The following is a 7,125-nucleotide window of genomic DNA, read 5'->3' as shown; positions in this document are numbered from 1 at the left end:
AACCCTCTCTGGTTTTGAGTCACTGGTGCTGAGGTCCCCCCTGCGCCACTGGGGCTTATGGGGACATCCCAAGCTTCTTAGCACTGCAGTGAGCTGAGCTGCTCTAGGATCCAGTGAATTTCAGGAGAAGAGAAAGTTACCCACCTTGTGTGGTAACATAGGTTCTTCAAGATGTGTGTCCCTGTGGGTGCCCCACTTTAGGTGTTTGTGCACTCCTGCTCTTGTAATTGGAGATTTTTAGTAGCAGTGCCCAGTTGGGTCGCACATGTGCGGTCCCTGTCTTGTGCTGAGTCAGGCCATTAATTGGTGCTCTTCGACCATCATACCCTCCATTCCTTCACTACCTCAGAGACTAAGTAATAAACTCCAAAGTAGAGGGGAGGAGGGAGGGTAGTGGAATACCCACAGGGACACACATCTTGAAGAACCTACGTTACTGCACAAGGTGAGTAACTTTCTCTTCTTCTTTGAGTGCTATCCCTGTGGGTGCTCCGCTTTAGGTGACTTCAGAACAGTGCTCTCTGGGGAAAGGAGGGGGCTTCGGAGTTGAAGTTGTGAGAGAAGACAATACAGTGAGTCCAAAAGAGGCATCGGACATTGCTCGTTGTTGTAATGCGTAGTGCTGTGTAAAGGTATGGACTGAGGCCCAGGTTGAAGCCCTACTCATAGACTCATAGACATTAAGGTCAGAAGGGACCATTATGATCATCTAGTCTGACCTCCTGCACAATGCAGGCCACAGAATCTCACCCACCCACTCCTGTAACAAACCCATGACCTATGTCCGAGCTTTTGAAGTCCTCAACTCGTGGTTTGAAGACTTCAAGGTGCAGAGAATCCTCCAGCAAGTGACCCGTGCCTCACGCTGAAGAGGAAGGCGAAAAACCCCCACGGCCTCTGCCAATCTGCCCTGGAGGACAATTCCTTCCTGACCCCAAATATGGCGATCAGCTGAACCCTGAGCATGTGGGCAAGACTCACCAGCCAGACACCCAGGAAAGAAAATTCTCTGTAGTAACTCAGATCCCACCATATCTAGTGTCCCATCACAGACCATTGGGCATATTTACCTCAAATAGTCAAAGATCAATTAATCGCCAAAATTAGGCTATCCCATCATACCATCTCCTCCATAAACTTATCAAGCTTAGTCTTGAAGCCAGATATGTCTTTTGCCTTCACTGCTCCCCTTGGAAGGCTATTCCAGAACTTCACTCCTCTAATGGTTAGAAACCTTCATCTAATTTCAAGTCTAAACTTCCTGATGGCCAGTTTATACTGTTAAGGAAAGTTAGCACATGTGACTCCATTTTGGTTTGGGGCCCACCATTGTCTAAAAGCAAGCACATCATGCACCAGGAGGAGTGTTCCTTAGATACTGCATTCCTGTGAAAATCCTCGTCCTTGTCTCCAGCCTGCCTTGACTCCTGGTATCAGTTCTTGGTCCCTAACTCACTATCTCCTGGCCTTTGATGTGAGGCCTCCCATCCTGATAATAAAAGTTACTGATGCATCGTTTTAGGACCATGCTGTGTAATTAACATACTAGTTTAGCACGAGGAATGCACCAAGCAGGGATAGGTGGTAGATAAGAAAAGGCTTTGTTTATTGGCTAAGGTTTCCGATGCACGAGGGCAACATGCTTTGCTAAGAGGTATATAACCTTTGTATAATCTGTATATGGGGTCCCCTCCTGGCTAGCAGGGGGGCACCATGCTCGAGCATAATAAACTTGGTGTTTTTTGGGAACTCTGCAGTTGTGGACTTTGTTTATGTGCCTCAGCCTAGATTTGAACTGTGCATGACCTATCAGGTATAATTCATAGCATTTGTGTGCGTGTCCTACCAGGTGTAATTCGTAACAATATCCATTTGTTCTTGTGTCCACATTGGTACTGAGCTTAAATAATTCCTCTCCCTCCCTGATATTTATCCCTCTGATATATTTATAGAGAGCAATCATATCTCCCCTCAGCCTTCTTTTGGTTAGGCTAAACAAGCCAAGCTCTTTGAGTCTCCTTTCGTAAGACAGGTTTTCCATTCCTTGGATCATCCTAGTAGCCCTTCTCTGTACCTGTTCCAGTTTGAATTCATCCTTCTTAAACATGGGAGACCAGAACTGCACACAGTATTCAAGATGAGGTCTCACCAGTGCCTTGTATAATGGTACTAAAACCTCCTTATCTCTACTGGAAATACCTCGCCTGATGCATCCCAAGACCACATTAGCTTTTTTCACAGCCATATCACATTGGTCGCTCATAGTCATCCTGTGATCAACCAATACTCTGAGGTCCTTCTCCTCCTCTGTTACTTCCAAGTGATGTGTCCCCAGTTTATAACAAAAATTATTGTTATTAATCCCTAAATGCATGACTTTGCACTTTTCACTATTAAATTTCATCCTGTTGCTGTTACTCCATTTTACAAGGTCATCCGGATCTTCCTGTATGATATCCCAGTACCTCTCTGTACTGGCAATACCTTCCAGCTTCGTGTCATCACAAAGATGTCCATGATAGGCATATTGTTAAGGAAAGCAACAGAGGTCAATTGGACTCTGGTGGAATGTATGCTAATTCCCATAGGGGTCGGTCACACTGATGAAAGCATAGTTTTATGTAATTGGAAATCCACTTGGAGAGCCTCTGTTTGGATATGGCACTCCCTTTGGAGCGTTCAGTGACAGAGACAAACTGTCTGGGTGATTTATGAAATGGTCTTGTTCTGTCTATATAAAAGGCCAATTCCCTCTGTATGTCGAGAGTATGAAGTGTAGACTGCCTTCCATCCTCATGGGGTTTGGGGTAGAATGTTGGTAGGTAAATGGGTTGATTAAGGTGGAAGGCTGATATGACTTTTGGTAAAAAATTGGGGTACAGTCTCAGGGATACTTTATCTTTAAAAAAGACAGTATAAGGGGGGTCTGCCATGAGAGCACCCAGCTCTCCTACACCTCTGGCAGATGTAATGACCACTAGAAATTCCACCTTCATGGAAAGGTGTAGTAGTGAGCATGTAGCCATGGGTTCAAATGGGGAACCAGTGAGGGCCTGAAAGACAAGGTTGAGGTCCCATGGTGTAGCAGGATCATGTAGTTCTGGGTAGATGTTTGTGAGGCCTTTGAGGAAACATTTGGTGAGTGGGTAGGCAAAGACAGAACATTGATCCACCTTGTGGTGAAAAGCTGTGATAGCGGAGAGGTGAACTTCTATTGAACTCATGGAGGGGCCTGACCTTTTAAGTTCTAGGAGGTAATATAATATTGAGGGTAAGGAGGCTGAAATAGATGCCATCTGCTTTTGCTGGCACCAGGCATCGAATCACCAACACTTGAGTATGTATGTGCAGTGGGTAGTTGCTCTGCAACTATTCAATAATACATCTTCCAAGCAGGTCATCTCAGATCCCTTGAGCCATGGAGGAACCATGCCCTGAGATGGAGTCTTTGTGGATCCGGATGCTGGGCACAACCTGAGTCCTGGGAGGCAGATGAGGCAGAGGCAGAAGCAGGAGCATGATTGGTGAATGCACCTCCATCCAGAGAAGGTAAGGATACCAGGTTTGTTGGGACCACACAGGGATTATTAGGATTACTGTGGCTCTGCCCTGCATGATCTTGTGGGTCACTTGCGTCAGGAGGGGGATGAGAGGGAAGGCATATAGGAGGGAAGCATTCCACTCGATGAGAAAGGTGTCACCTAGAGAATGTGTGCAGTGACCTGCCCTGGAGCAAAACTGGGGGCATATGGTATTTTGTGTGGTTGCAAAGAGGTCTATCGCTGGGAGCCCTCACTGTTGGAATATGTGTAGGAGCACGTGGTTGTCGAGCTACCACTCATGGTCCTGAGAACAGTGCCTCCTTAGAGTAGCCACCGTGGTGTTCTGCCATCCAGGTAGGTATGTGATGTGGACATTGTGGCTTCCACGCATAGGGAGTGTGATCATGCTGCCCCTCGTCTATATAAAACATGCAAGCTAAGTTGTCCGTAAGGCTCTGAATGGCCTTGTCTTTGATGATTGGCAGGAAGTGGGGACAGGCGTTGCGGATGGCTCACAGTTCTAACAGATTTATGTGGAAAAGGGATTCTGCAGGGGACCAGCAGCCCTGGACAGAATGTGGATGCATGTGTGCTCCCCATCCCAAGAGCGAAGCATCTGTGGTGATGGTTAGTGTTGGTGTATTCTGAATGAAGGGCACCCCCATGCAGACATTGTCTGTTTGTGTCCACCAGAGCAGGGAGTTTTTTATTTTGTCTGGCATCATGAGGCGTTTGTTTATGCTGTCTGTGTGGGACATAATTTATACATATAAGCAGTCAGGATGAGCTCTACCCTGACATCTGATGGCGAGTCATGGTGGGTTGTGCAAAAGAACTTCAGGGGCTGATCTCATTTGCATAGGCACACCCACCCTGCCTAGATGGTCACTTTGGCAGCTGTAGGAGCCCAAGATTCTCTGTTATTGGGGCAGAAATAAACTGTTATTATCCTGATTATGTGAATCAAGGACAGTGGAACTGTACTTGGCCTTTTCACCATCAACTCAGCAGCACTCGCTAGGCAAGGGTCATGGGTTTCAAAACCCAGTGAATGGAGAGAGGTTGGGGATATGTATTAATACTTGGTGGTGTGGGCCTCACATGCTAATTGCACTTCCTTCTCTCTCCACTGTAGAATATCAGAGCTAATTTTGATACTATTAGGAGTCTAGTTATAGGCTGCTGAACTGAATTCACTTTGGGCCAATAGTGCACCAGCACTGAGGCTCCCCTACTATAAGCTGAAATCACAAAATAGCTAAACTTACTAAGAGTTGAAATCACTGAGTGTTGTGTTAAGTAGTGGGGGAGCCGTTTGTGGGACAGCTGGTGGAGCAGAGCAGCTCTTGGAGCAGAGACATTTGCGGGATGTCTAGCAAAGCAGAGCAGAGCGGCTGGTGGAGCAGAGCAGTTTGTTGGATGCCTGTAGCAGCTCATGGGGGCGGCTGGCAGAGCGGAGCAATTCATGGAACGGCTGGTGGAGCAGAGTGGAGCCCCATGGAGAGGTGGGGCAATCAGCTTTGGACCATGTAAGGTGTTCCTTAACACCACTCCATCCCCATCTCCACCCAGGTTGGGAGGTAAAACTCTGCAGATAAACTTTTGAACTCTGGGGCTGCCCTGATCAGGGACAGAGACTTTTGGGTTGTTGGACTTTCGGGACTTTGGGTGATTTTGCGTTGCTGGACTCAAGAACCAAAGGGAAAGGACATGCCCCAATTTCCTTGGGGTGGGGTTTTTGCTCATGGGTTGTGTTATGAATCCTGTTGGTGGTGTTTCCCCAACATAATACCACATTGTTTCTCTCTGTTATTAAAAAGCTTTTGCTACACTCAGACTAGGTGCTTGCAAGAGGGGAAGTATTGCCTCTCGGAGGCACCCAGCGGGGGTGGTATATATTTCTCCCAGGTCACTGGGTGGGGGCTCGAGCCGGTTTTGCATTGTGTTATTGGAATGGAACCCCTAGATACTGAACCCTTGTTGCTGCCAACTCTGACGGGCAGAAGGGTTACATTTTTGGGGGCTCATCTGGGAAGAAACTGGGGCTCCTACAGCAGCCAAAGTGACCATCTAGGCAGGGTGGGAGTGCCTATGCAAATGAGATCAGCCCCTGAAGTTCTTTTGCACAACCCACCATGACTTGCCACCAGATGTCAGGGTAGAGCTCATCCTGACTCTGCTTACATACAGAGCCACCCTTGCAGGCAATGCATGTGTAATCTTGCGTGTCTGACAAAGAAGGTTGTGGCAGCAATGTGACCGAGAAGTTGTAGGAAAGTCCTAGCAGATACCTGTGGACTGTTTCGTGTCGTGGATATGAGGTTATTAGAGTGAGAAATGGTTGCCTTGGTAGAGAGGCTAGGGCCTCGGGAGAATTGAGATGGGCCCCAATGAGCTCCAACTCTTGCACTGGCATTAGAGTGGACTTTTTTGCATTTATTTGGAGACCTAATCTTGTGAAGAGGGTCACCATCTGTTCAGTGGCTTGTAACGCTGCTTGCCGCATTGGTGCTTTCAGCAGGCAGTCATCCAAATACAGGAATATCATGATTCCATTTCTGTGGAGGTAGGCTGCAACCACTGCTAGTACCTTCGCAAAAACTCAAGGGGCAGTGGATAGACTGAAAGGAAGAACCTTGTATTGGAAATGTTCCTGTCCAATAGTTAATCAGAGAAACCTCCGATGGAAGGGATGGGTCATTATATGAAAATAGGCATCGTGGAGGTCGAGGGCTGAGAACCAATCCCCTCTTTGTAGTGCTGGGATTATAGTGACTAATGTGTCCATCTTGAATCATTGTGTCTTGACAAACTTGCTGAGTCACTGTAGGTCGAGTATTGGTCTCCACCCACCCAACTTTTTCTTCATGAGAAAATAGTGGGAATAAAATCCCCTCCCTCTGTGTTTTGTTGGAACAGGTTCTACTGCTCCTAGATGTATGAGGTGGATTTCCTCCTGACACAGTAGATGCTTGTGAGAAGGGTCCCTGAAGAGGGACGGGGAGGGAGAGTGGGTAGGTGGTTTGAAAAAAAAGGGAATGGAGTAATGAATTTGTATGATTTCTAGCACCCATCTGTCGGATGTGATGGTTTTCCAGACTGGATAAAATGGAACTAGGTGATCTCTGAATGGTCATGAGAGAGTAGTGTTCTCCAGCACAGTCAGACATGGGGCTCTCGGGGCCTCGACCAAGGCTTCAGATTTGTTGCCTGGATGTTGATGGCTGTGATGCAGCTACAGGAGGAGTAGGCTGTCACCTCCTCAATGGCCTCTGTTTGTGACCCTGTGACTCATATTGCCATTGTTGTGAATATGGAGTTTGGTGGTAACACTGAGGGGCATAGTAACGCCTCTGTCTTTTCTTGGGTCTCGGCGTATAGGTCCCCAGAGATCGGAGTGTCGCTGGTGAATCTTTGAAAGTGTGAAGAGAGTTATCAGTCTTTTCAGTGAAGAGTTCAGGCCCCTCGAATAGTAGGTATTCAACCGTCGATTGAACTTCCCTAGGGAAGCCAGAGAGATGGAGCCATGAGGCCCTTCTCATCACCACTGCTGTGGCCACTGATCTTGAAACTGTGTCCGCAG

The sequence above is a fragment of the Eretmochelys imbricata genome, chromosome 10 (genome assembly GCF_965152235.1).
Source record: "Eretmochelys imbricata isolate rEreImb1 chromosome 10, rEreImb1.hap1, whole genome shotgun sequence".
In the NCBI taxonomy this organism is placed as follows: domain Eukaryota; kingdom Metazoa; phylum Chordata; order Testudines; family Cheloniidae; genus Eretmochelys; species Eretmochelys imbricata.
This window is presented reverse-complemented; position numbering follows the sequence as displayed.